Source organism: Miniopterus natalensis, chromosome 16, assembly GCF_054644295.1.
Source record: "Miniopterus natalensis isolate mMinNat1 chromosome 16, mMinNat1.hap1, whole genome shotgun sequence".
Classification (NCBI taxonomy): domain Eukaryota; kingdom Metazoa; phylum Chordata; class Mammalia; order Chiroptera; family Miniopteridae; genus Miniopterus; species Miniopterus natalensis.
Genome location: NC_142096.1, coordinates 20,493,091 through 20,506,403, shown reverse-complemented (window position 1 = coordinate 20,506,403; position 13,313 = coordinate 20,493,091). Strand labels below are relative to the sequence as shown.

Below are 13,313 nucleotides of genomic sequence, written 5' to 3'. Positions count from 1 at the left end.
GGAAAGCTTAGAGCCTATTTTTAGCCAATAGAACCTGGACTCTCCTAACTCTAATAATTTAATGTGATGCAGAGCATTAGGGTGAGGAATGAAAGGTCAATGGATATAGCTGTTTTCTATTTACTGTATCATATAGAATTTCTTGAAAATGGAATGGATTTCCTAAAGAGTTTCAAAATGATTTCAGGAAGAGGCCCCAATACCAAGGGTGCTCAGCCTATCTATTGTGTTTTGATTATGTGATATAAAATTATTATTAACCCAAGAATGAAAATATCAGAACTATATAGGCATTTCTTCAAGATGACTAAACAAGGAGAATACTCCCTGCTTCCATATTTGTTCCTCCCCCTTTTTAAAAAGAATAGTTTATTGATTTTTAGGGAAAAGGAAGGGGGAAGACAGAAACATCGATGTGAGAGGGTAACATTGATTAGCTGCCTGCTGCATGTCCCCTACCGGGGATTGAGCCCACAACCCCAGCATGTGCCTGACCGGGACTCAAACCAGAAACCTTTCGGTGCATGAGGACGATGCCCAGACGAGTCACACTGGCCAGGGCCTCTCCCCCTTTTTTATGATGTAGAAATGTTAATCATTTATTGTGCAAAAAATTCCAGAATAATTGAGTACCTGCCTCCGCCTCCCCCTCCCCCCCCATGAATTCAAACGAAATTGTGTTTGGGCACAAGAAAAGAGAACATTTTGCAGTCATGGGCCAACCTGTATATTGAACATTAATATATTCTGATACCTTAACTAGATTTCATGATTTTAAACCTGAAGGATATATTTTCCATAAGAAAATCACTGACACCGGATTATCTCCTCTACACATGTTCTGTTATGCCTTTCACCTTGGATGCTCACTTTTTGGTAATTTTCTCAAATCAAGTTTTTAGCTTGGTTTTTCCACTTTGAGATTTATTAAGAAAACCTTATAGAGAGGCATTCATGTCAACTTCTTTCTCCTTTACCTGTTGCCGATTCTCTCTAGTTCTCTCTTCTGTGATGAAGTTCATAGAGGTTTAGGATAGCGAAGGCCTCACAGAGCTAGGAAACTAAAATCTCAGCACCCACTTGCTGTGAGTCCTCCCAGCTCAGCCCGACCGGCCTGCTCTCTCTGTAGGTGACTCACCTACAGCCACAACTTGTTACCACTAAACAGAGATGACCCACTCATTTATATTCCTACACCAGGTCTCTCTGTTAAGTTCTAGAATTGAGTGCCTAACTGTCAGTATGACTTTTCTTTTGGATGTGTCAAAGGTATCTCAAACTCAACACGTACGAGATTGAATTTATGATGTTCCCAATCGTCACCATTTGCCATTAGGGGCTGGTGGTGGTATTAAGGTTTGTTATTGACACCCACATGAAATATAGTATTGTTGGATCTGATTTAAATGCCTCAGCTGTTAAAGCGCAGTCTTTTGAAATGGGCTTTGGAAAATTTATCTGCATTAGATTTACCAATGTATAGCTTGGTGTTAGCAATTACAAGGAAATACAGAAACATGATGAAGTGATGTCCTCTCACTTACTTTCTTTTTAATATTTTCATTTCATGTGATAGTTATGGTCCTGAGGATTATGCTAGTAAATTGCTTACATATAGCACAACCTGGGAAATAGGAAATCTCAGAATGGAAATGAAACGCATGAGGGTGAGGAAAGGTCATGGCATGACTGTGCAGGAGCTTACCCTTTGTTAAGGATGGAAGCCATCTCCTGTAGGTTAGAGAAGAAACCATGTAAGAAGAAGGTAGATACTGCCATCACTCTCACAAACGTGAGAAACAATGTATTTTAAAAGATAAAAAAAAGCCACACAGCCCAGCCAATGTTGCTCAGTGGTTGAGCGTTGACCCATGAACCAAGAGGTCATTGGTTCAATTCCCGGTCAGGGCACATATCCCAACAGTAAGGGGCCTGCAGGAGGCAGCTGATCGATGATGTTTCTCTCTCATTGATGTTTCTATCTCTCTCTCCCCTCTCCCTTCCTCTATCTCTAAAAATCAATAAAACATTTAAAAAAAAAAAGGCATACAAAATTTTTGCTCATTTATCTTGGAGATATTTCTATGCTAGTGCAAATAAGTTTGCCTTATTCTTTTGGCTACTTCAGTTTTAATTAAACAAATATTCTAGTTAAAACTTTTAACAAAACAATAATTTAGACAATGCTTAATGTCCTGGACAAAATCTGAAATATTTATTAGATAATATGGAGTTTTCCCTAATCAAGAAAGCTGGCTCTAGGTAGCACATTCTCAAATAAGTGAATTGTTACGTTTCCATTTTCCATTACAATGCTTTAAAACTCTTTCAAAATTTCTGAATTCTTGTAATTTCAGTGGTCAGAGACTTATAAAGGCCTTAAGTATGTCTGCATGAAATATTTTTCGGGACATCTTAGAAGCATGGAGTTGAACTGGATCTGAAAAAGTTACTTAATCTCGTCTTCTGCCTGAAAAGGTCTTCAACTAAATTATTCTAGATAGTTGCTCCCCTTATCTAGAAACAAACAGGCACATAGACCCTTGTTGTCTGAGAATACCAACTTAGAGTTTTTTTACTCCTGCCTAATGCAAAAAGGAAAACGGCCCCCAGTGAAATACTGTCTGTAAAGTATTAACTAAATTGAAATGCCATTTCGATAGTAATATTTTTATGGTTTGCCGTAAATAAATATTTTTGATTAATGTAACTGGTTACAAGTATCCCAATATTTATGTTTTTCTTCTTTTTGGAGCATGTGAGAAGTCCTGTAACCTTTATGCTGCAGAGAAGCTCGTAATTTTTCACAGATATGAATGTTCATTCTGATTTTAGTATGGGGACAGCCAACAGTTCTCTAATACCTTTAAAGAATGATTATGTTTTGTGGTTCCTAGCAATAAAGTCACTGTAATTAGGAATACAAGGTTGTAAATAAGAATAACAATGTTATTAATCATCTAAGTTAGTCATTTATGGCACATTCCTGTACCTGAAATATTTCCATAGGAAATAATGCTAAAATCCACATTTACTTATAATTAGACATAATACAAACCTTCTCTCATTATAATAGTTGCCCAAATCCCAATTCAACTTAATTTCCTTGAATTTGCTTTCTTGACTAAAAGCATTAAGCTTGAACTAGTGAAAAATGTATAATATGTGCTTCAATTAAGAAGTAATTAGATACTCAATCACCCCTACAACACACCAGGGATTAGGGAAGAAGGAAGAAAAATATGATGCACTGTAGTGTATGAAATAGTTTTGTTAATTAGTTTAGTGCTAATTGAGATTGAGAAAGTGTCAAAGTATCATAACATAGGTTTACTTTTGAACTACTTTAAATGCTAATAGTGTTTAATATTTTATGATACTGTGCTGCAGAGAAATGTAAAAATGACCAAGCTATATGATTTACCCTAGAGTTTTGATGAAAGTTTACACATTCATTCTAAGTTACACTTATTAGTGAGTGATGGGAAGGTAAAAAACAAATGCTTTTTTATATTTCAAACATCCTGTTGTATTTTATCTAATTTAATCCTCACAACAATTCTGTGAGGCATGTGTTTTTATTTTCATTTTAGAGATAAAGAAACTGAGACTGAGAGGGGTTGAGTAACTTGCTCAAGGTCACAGCCATTAAAGTGCAAAGCAAGGATTCAAACCCAGGTAGGTTTAACTGCAAACCCTGAGCTCTTTCCACTACACCAAATTTCAAGTAACAATAGGGCAGAAAATTATGAAGGCCTTTATATCTGTACCTCCTGACCTCTTTTAGAAAAGTTCCTGGGAGTGAGATTTCTGGGGGAAAAGGACATGCATGTTTTTGTTTTTGGTAACATATTGTTAAAATATCCTCTATAAAGGGCTGTGTTAATTTTTGCTTACAGCATTGATTGAGCATTTTAGAGAGGGTGTTATTGCCATTTATTTTTATCAATCACTTTGTGTACCTTTCACCTCTCTCTCACCTTTTGGCTCTTCCCTTTCTTGAAATGTGTTCATCTCCATCTACGTATGGAAATGGCTGTGGCAAAAGTCACCTTTGATTCCTTTCTACTTTTCCTCTTTGTTCCCATGTCCCCAAATATAATACATGTTCATGGGAGAAAACTCAAACAATACAGAACAAAAGGAAGAGGGAGCAGCATTTCTCAAGCCCTCCGCCCAGGGATGGCTGTCAGCAGCGCTGGGCGATTCGGGTGACCATGGCTGACCTGCAGCCGGTGGGGGATGGCTCGGCTTCCATTCTGACTCCATCACTAATTAGCTGTGTGACCTTGAAAAAGTTACTAATATCTCTAAGTCTCTGTTTTCATCACTTAAAAGAAGACCGCAATAGTGTCTTCCTCATAGGGTGGTTGTGAAAATTGATGAGCTAATGTAATCAAAGTGCTTAACATGATTTTGGTCCATAGTGTAAGTGTTCAATAAGTGTTACCTTCAGCATGGTTTTTGTGCCATTTGATCTCTCTCCTTATGCATGTATTTCACATGGATATGTAGACATATTGTGTTCCTTATGGGATTATATATTCAGCCTGTTTCTATTTGCTTGATGATATATCTTTTCATGCCATTGAAGAGATGGCATTCTTTTAAATGATTGTACATAAGTTGCCATTAAGTATGTAACAAAATTTATCGAGCTATTTCTCTATTATTGTATATTTAGGTCATTTCCAGTATTTTGCTATAATCAACAATACTATGATTAATTTATGCATTTATTTCCTTAAAAATTCTTAGTTATAAGATTACTAGGTCAGAGTTAATTGTAATATATATATGTAAATTGCTGTCTCTAAGAGTTATATCAGTTTATGTTCCCACTAACCATGTGCCCAACTACACATTTATTTCTCTTTACCTTTACTAACATTGAGTATTTTCCATTTTTTTTATTCTTGCCAATCTGATTAAAAATGACTCTGTTGCATTATATTAAATATTCCTATGAATACTTGATTTTATTCCTGAATTTCCTGTTCTGTTCCATTAATCTTGCCTATTCATGAGCATGATTGTGGCAAGTGTGTGTATTTCAGTGTTTTGTGGGATAAGATCCCTTACTAACCTTTTTGACAGAATTTTCCTGGCTATTTTCACATGTTTCATTCTTCCAGAGAAAATATAGGATCATTTTATCAGAAAGGCTGAAATAAAGAATAAAAGAGAAAGAGGGCGAGTAAAAGTAAAAGAGAAAAAAAAAGGAAAAAGAATCTTGCTGGAATTTTCCGTTTGGATTACATTGAATATATAGAGTAATTTGAAGAGAATTGATATCTTTACAATATTAAATATTTTTATCAAGGAACAGTGCACAGGTCTGTGTTTGTTAAAGTTTTTATGTTCTTTATATATTGTATAGTTCTGTCTTCTCACTAAATTTATTCCAGGATGTGTGCATTTGAGCTCTGGTGTCAGCCTGGGGTAGAGCTTGATGAGGAACCCAGCATCTCCACAACCTGGGCAAATTATTGATATTCTTTCAGCCTCAGTTTCCTCGTATATGAGGTGGAGGCACTGGGAGTCATACCTCTTAGAGATACTGTGAGGATTAAATGAAACATAGTAAAAGGTGCAGGGCAGTACTCAGCAAAGGGTTAGCATTCAACAACTGTGAGCTATTGCTAATATTGTTGTTATAATCATCAATTTTGATTAGTGTTATTTTACATTATATTTTTATATTGGTTAATATTATTTCACTGAAAAAAAAAATTGCTTAAGTCTGTCCTTGTCTTTCTTACTAATCTTTTCTATAGTTCCCAATAATATTTTAGCAGATTGTTTTGAGTTCTCTGAACAGACCGTGGTCACATCTGTAAATGACAATTTTATCTCTTCTCATTTTAATACTTACTATTCTATTGCACCATCTAGTATTTTCAGAATGATGTTGAATAAATTAACAGTGATGTCTGGTACCCTTTATTTCTGATATGCTTGGATTTTTATTTCCAAATCCAGAGGCATTTTTTCCCCACTCTCTTTCTTTTAAATCTTCAAAAGCATTTGATGCCCTTGACCTTTTTCTTTCTGTCTTTATTTTTTTCCCTCATGACCACATACTGTCATTAGTGGGTGTGTTGACAAAGAAGGTAGCTATATGCCCTTGCTTGTAATGGAAAGATATTTACTTTTAACCTTGTTTTGTATATGGCATATTCAAAGGGCCATGTGAAAATATAAACATAATCAGACATAGACCCTCCCTCAGGGAGTTTACAGCCTGGTGCTGGAAGTTCATCAGGTACACAGCTAACTTCACATCGCAGCAGCACATAGAAACTGCCCCGAGGGAGGGTGCTCCTAGTGTACAGGAGAAAAAGACCATTCTGAAAGAGTGTCCTTATGCCTAGCATATCCCTGTTTCTTAAGAGACTCTTATTTTGGAAAATTTTACATTGAATTATCTTACTTAAAGAGGGCTGCTTTAGTGTGTTATCAGTGAGCTGAGCCAGACCCACTGGAACGTAAATGGACCCTGCGACCTGCAGTGGCCTCTGAGAACAAGGACATGTGTGCACATGTGCTTTTTAAATTTTTGATAGCTTTTCAGGAAATTCTCCACTAGTGATTTGATTTGCACTCATTCCCAAGGGCCTCCTTGTAGAAGATAATTTAAGGTTCAGAAATAGTCACATGAAAGATAGCATCTGTTATAATTATATTGAAATAGCTGATAATTTACAAGACTTTGTAAGATATGGCCGTACTTCAAGGTCTCATTATGGACAATGATCTTTGTATAATAGAACATTTTCTTTTATACTTAAGCTTTCTTATTATTTGTATATAGATAAATGGATATTTGGAGGAAGTCCCAAAGAGCAGAAAGTTAGCCTGATTACCTATGTATGTTCAAAGTGTCATTTCTTTAGATTGATTTACCAAATAAATTTATATACTGATTACCAGGGAATACAGTTATTGTGGAAATGTTAGAGAATACACAAATAAAGTTTCTTTAGTATAAAAAGGAACTTTTATTTTAAATATTGATAATCCATTAAACATAAGCAGTTAATTTTGTTTCCATCACAAATTGCAGTAAAATAACAGGAAATAGATTCAAGTACACAAACCTACAAGGATAGCCAAAACAAAAGAGACAACAGCAATAATATTTTGGAAGCTGGAAGCAGATGGTTACGTGATAATGGATTTAGCAGATGTGAGGAGCAAAGCCTGTTTTCATGACAGAATTTCTCAGTCCCAGGAATTGGTGGCAACAGATACCACTAAAAGTTGTAGCTAAAGGAGGCTCAGCTCATCTGTATTGGTTAGAAGCTGTTTAAGAAGCACTTACATCTCCCAATCCTCTCCCAGTATTTGGTGGATGCCTGGAGATACCCTCTGGAGATGATGAAGAGAGAGTCTTTCTAGGGGACAGAGGCGGAGTTGATCAGGATCAGGATCCTGCAGTGAAAAGAAGGTGATGAAAGAGCATCCCCATACCTCATGCCCCCCTGCTTCCCTGCTTGGCCTCCAATGTATTGGTAGAAAGGCCTCTACCCAGACAGGCGGCTGGAGGGATCTTTCTGAAGAATCTGACACCCCGGGACTTCTAAAATATCCCAGCTGGCTCATCCTGTGGTGAGGGCAAGACAGATACAGCCCCCAGTGTCCTTGGAGTCTCCATTCTGCTTCCTTGTAGTGCTGGTTCCCCGCCTTAGGTATGAGCAGTTGAGGGTATTTGAAGAAAGCCTGTGTAACATCTAACATCCAAAACAAACAGAAGCAGGCAAGGGATAATAAATAAACACCCAGGATGACAAAAACCTCAAAAAGGTAACCATTCAGCTCTTCAGAGAGGCAAGGAGAGAAATTGCAGCCATGGTGTAGGAATGGATGCGATTAAGAAACTGAAAACATGAAGGCAGAAATGAAAATTTTATAGCAGAATCAGAAGACAGAATTGAAGAAATGTCTTAGAGAGTAGGGCAAAACCAGGAGAGAATAAAAGAAAACTGGAGAACCAGTTTAGGAACTCCATTATCCAAATAATAGGAAAGGTGGGGAGAGAACAGAGAAAATGGAGGAGAGGAACCAGCAACAAAATTATTCAAAACATTTTCTGAGAACTCATGGACATAAATTTACAAGTTGTGGAGGACCCACTGAATTTCGAGCATGGTAGATCAATATGCACCCACACGAAGGCACTATCATTGGGAAATTTCTGGACCCTGCGGGAAAATCAGTGGAAAAAAGTCAAAAATCAAAGAACCTGGAATTTGAATATCAGACATCTCATCAGCAAACTGGAAGCTAAATGTCAACCAAGCATGGCCTTCAGTATTCTGAGGGAACATTACACCCCACTTAGACTTCCTTCCCCAGGCAAACTTTCGATAATTTGAAATGACTTCTCAAAGTTGTTTTCAGTTATCAAAGTCACTGAAAATTTACTTCCCAGGAACCTACTGGAAGATGTGTTTCACCAAAATGAAGAAAATCAAGAAAACAGATGTGGGATTCAGGAAACAGGAGATCAGACAAAGGAGAAAGGAGATTGCCAGAATGATGGTGATGTGAGGTTGTAGGCAGAGAGGCTGTCAGTGAAGATGTGAGGAGATGAGAAGGTTCTAGAAGAGTTTTCTTAGGAAGATGAAATTGATAGACTGCATGATGTCTGAAGGCCCTGAGAGGAGTCAGGCAATTGGTAGGTAGTTTTGTATTGAGTACATAGGAAGCTAAGGTGGAAAAAACCATGATAATTATTAACTCCAGAGAAAACAAGAAGTTGTGCGGGAAAGGAGAATTAATGACATATTAATACACCTAGCTCAGCTCCGAATAATATTTATATCATCACAGTACTAGAAGCTGAATATTGATCCAGCCAAAATTGCTATATAGCCATCCTGGGAAAATGGGGTGCAGGAGAGGGTTTGTGGGGGTGGGGGTGGGGCCGACAGGAGGAAAGAGGGTCACATCTTCATTCTCTGTAGGAACAGTCAACAGACAGTAATAAAATAGAGGTGAAAAGGAGCAGTATAGTCACGCTACTGAGCTCTGTGTGTTGTTAATAAAGTAATCAGCTAAGAGTTGAGGAAAAAGAAATCAGTAGCTTGTGGGATGGGACTGATAGTTTTCAGAACAAACCTTTTAGATAATTTAACCCATTAAACTATGTGCATGTGTATTTTTGAGACAAATAAATACAAATAGCAATTGCTACTGTTGTTATATTTTTAAAAATGTTTGTACACACACACATGCACACAAATACACATATGCATTTTTTTGGAGTGTTTGCTTTGGGCCAGATATTGTGCTGGACCTTAGGAACACAGCACAGTGCAGATGAGACCAACTATGATTCCATACCATGAACACTTTCTCTGAGATGCTGAAATGTAAATTTCGAACGCCTGCTATGGAAAATAATAGGCCATCCAGTACTGCAGTTCAATTTTCAGCTGGTGAGATGTTTATAAAATCAATTGTCACTAGTAGTTATATACCTTGAAGGCACTTTTGTCACATTATATGTTGTTGTCATAATTCTCACACAATCCCTAAAAAGGTAGGTATTGTTACGTGAGGCTCAGAAGGGGCATGTAGCTTGCATAACATTTTACAGCAAGTTGGTGGCAGGGATGGGATTTGAACTTGGGCATCCCTGATTCCAAATCCATGCCCCAGATTGTGATCAATTGAAACATTTCCCCAAGTAATCTGTTGTCTGCAGTGAATAAGATCAAGTGTCTTTGTGGGGAGCTGATATCAAGATCACTCTCAGGGTTCCTTGCATTGGGAGGTGACATTTTCTTTGTTTGAAAACTATAGAGAAGGACAAGCTCAGTAAGCGTAGGGTATTATCTTTAGTTTCTTCTGTGAGAGTAAGTACCTGAATTCACCAGCAGAGTCCACACTCTGGTAAATTAGAATTCACTTGGCATTTATGGAGAACCGTCTGTATCAAACCTTTAGAGCTTCAGAAACGAATGCGACACCAGCAGGCAAGTGCAGTCTGCTGCCGTCAGATGTAGGGTCAGTGTTAAAAATGCTCTGGATTAAGACAAGATCTTGCATGACTCGAGTGATTTATGTATCCATTTATTATTTATCCACTTATGTAATAGAATTGTAAAATTATTTTGGGACTAGGAAGAAGTCTTTGTGCTCCAGCAGTTACCACCTGCAATTATTACACATAAAATTAATGACAATAACCAAAAACTTTATTTTATTATTAAACACGATACGTAAATTTTTTGTTTAGAAAACAGTTCAAACATCATTTTGGTGTAAAGTACTTGTTTCTGTGAAATTTCGCATTACTAGATTCAGTCGTACCAGTAAAATTATGGTAGACTTTGCAAAAGATTTGCAGAGGTGACAAACTTGAGCATGAAGATATTTTGAGATATCTGCATTTTCTTAATGGAGTTTTTAGATTTTACTGCCTCTTACTGGACTGTAAAAAGACTTCGGTCTGTTGTCGAGGCATGTTGGTAACATAACTGACTCACTCTTTTTGCATGAAGGAGGAAGACTGGTCGTAGAGTGCCCTTGGATTTGGACGGGAACTTTTGAGCTGCAGCCCCGGTTTTCCCTGAAAGCCTGCGTTGTTTGGCTTCATCTCGTCCAGCTTTGACGGCCACATGCGGCAGTTGCCTGTACACACGCGCCAATGAAACACTAGCAAAGGCTGTACATTGCAAAGAAACCCCACATTATATATCCACGTCACTGCTGGTAGTATTCATATTTTTGCACCCGCTGTTTATTGCTTATATGCAGAAGAAATGAAACTAGTTTTCAGAGTTGTTATTAATATGAATATATATCATGTACTAATGTCGAGACAGGAAAAATACATTTCCAGCATTAGCAGTCCTTCATTTCCTTTCTCCAGCAGAAAATTCGCTCCTTCAGAGAGTAATGTAAGTCTTGATAATAAAATAAGAGTTTTGATCAAGAGCAGCATGCAGCTTCGAAGTGGAATGTTAAAGGATTAGTAAAAATTCTATCTCATGTTATTTTTCAGCCCTCACACCACAACTGATGTCAGGCTGGGTTGTTATTATGGAAAACAGTTTGGGAGTTAATGCAAAAACATAATACTCACTTTATATATTACTGTCTTAGTAAAAGAATTTATTGAAGATAAGAATCTAATCATATTTATTTGACATATTAGAAGCTGTGGTTTCTAGGACAAAAAGAAAGTAGGTACCTTGAATAGCTTTTTTTCCATGATAGAAACATAAATTTAATAGTATCCCTATAATAATTTAGTGTTGTACATTTTCTCAGTCTTCAAAGTATTGCATTCTGTGGATTTCATGTCTTCAGTATATTGAGATGTTTCTTTCAAAGATGACCAACAATATCTTCATTTTAATTAAGTGCTACTGACATATTTAAGCATATGCTTATATGTAGTTAAGTGTGACAGAATGAGATAATTTATGTGAAACAGTAGAGTGCCTGGCACAAAGCAAGTACTTAAATGTTCGTTATAATTATTGTTGTAAAACTAATAACTTCAAAAACCGAGCCCCAATTTGGAGAGATTTTGTGATGCAAAATATCTAAGTTAGAAATAGAAATAATTCAAGTGGAATAAGCATGTATTGAGAGATTTTAGATGTACTGCGTACAGGTTGTAATAATGAGAGCATTAAATTAAGTAAAACTCACACCAAGTATGGATGAGCAAGGCTCTGTGGAGGGTTCATGGTGGAGCCGTGCTGGGCAGGGAGAGAAAGCACTAGAGCTGCAGCGGAGAGGAGCGCAGTCTTGCGAAGGGTCAGGATCGGGGCAGCCGGGACCACACCGGGGCAGCATCGGCCGGAGCCTCGGAGAGGCAGAGGCGAACCCCGGATTCCTCCTTCCCAGGGCTCCTCATACGTGTACAGACAAGAAGAAATGGCAAAGCAGGGCAACAAAAACTGTGGCACATTTAAACATTTATGTCTTACAGGAAGAACTGATAAACCACATACTTGCCAAACACTGACCGCCCTGTGGCCTCCTATGAAGTCAACCTCAAAAGACAGACTCTGAAGCCTTCCTGGGGGGGAGCCGGGGGGCGCTGCTGATTCCTTTGGTTGCGCCTGTGTTCAGGCCCTGGGGGGACCGGTTAAGGCACCCAGCTGCTCTGCCAGGGTGTGTGGTTGGGATTGTTCCTGAACCCAGCTACTGATGCTGCTTGTAGCCTCCAACCCTCCGTCCTTTAAAAATACAAAATAAACATAACAAAAACGAATTCAAATGACTTGCAAGGTGATCCTGGGTTTCCCATATTTTCCATTTTCCTCTGTAATTATATAAATGTATATATATATTTTAAGATTGAGGAATCACATTTATTTACTATACATTTTCTTTTTTTTTTTTTAAATGTATCTTTATTGATTTCAGGGAGAGGGGGAGAGAGAAAGAGAAACATCAATGATGGGAGAGTCATTGATCAGCTGCCTCCTGCACGTCCCCAACTGGGGACCGAGCCCGCAACCCGGGCATGTGCCCTGACCGGGAATTGAACCCCGATCTCCTAAATCCTAGGTCGATGCTCAACCGCTGAGCCACGCCCGGCCAGGCTGCTGTACATTTTCTGAGTCAAAACGACTGAGATGAACTACTTGGTTCAGCATGTGGTATCTGTCGGTAAGATTGTGTGGAACCCTAATATTCTTTAATATGAAAAACCCTTTCTTTCCACAGCCAGGTCCCTCAGAGTCAGACTGGCAATGCTGTTTATAGTGATGCTTTTGTAGGAATGAATTTGAAAGGGTAATCTGTCAATCAACAAAAATGCAAATAACTGATCTCAAATCTATCCTGTTTTGATTGTGGAAAGAAAAGTAAAAGGTATGTAACAGACCCTGACATAGGGGAAGGAGCCTCCTAAAGCAGGTGTGGGGTGGGTGGGTGTGGGAGGGGTGGGGAGTTAAGTAGGGATAAATGACAAATTTCAAAGATCTTGAAATTTAACTTAGGGTAGATTTTGTTTAACAAAGTGAAAAAAAAAAGGACAACAAATGGAGGTGCTTTTCACATGGCTGACACATCTGAAATCGTCTCTGATTCATGGTAATTAATGTGCCTGATTGTGTGAAAAGTTATATTGTTCTCAGAAATTTTGTCAGTTCAGATCATTTGAGTTCTCTTTTTTTGTTGGTAAGTTTAGCTGAAGGCTTGCCAATATTGTTGCTCCTTTCAGAGAACCAGTATCTGACTTTGTTGGTTTTCTTTACTGTGTTTCTATTCTCTATTTCATTAAGTTCTGCTCTAATCTTTATTATTTCCTTTCTTCTGCTTGCTTTGGGGTTAGCTTGTCT

At 37.9% G+C, this 13,313-nt stretch overlaps 1 protein-coding gene across 3 annotated transcripts in view; it reads left to right on the top strand.

Annotated features, from left to right (window-relative positions):
- The window catches only part of CA8 (carbonic anhydrase 8 (inactive)), a 76,663-nt gene extending 65,803 nt beyond the window's left edge, over positions 1–10,860 (top strand). The window contains exons 9-10 of one of the 3 annotated variants that reach the window (XR_015715787.1): positions 3,594–3,678; positions 10,512–10,860. The gene's annotated coding sequence lies outside the window, so the exon portion shown is untranslated. Of the gene's footprint in view, positions 1–3,593; positions 5,026–10,511 lie in introns of those variants that run through there. The other 2 variants (XM_087825393.1, XM_087825392.1) reach the window with 2 other exon arrangements.
- The last annotated feature ends 2,453 nt before the right edge of the window (positions 10,861–13,313 follow it).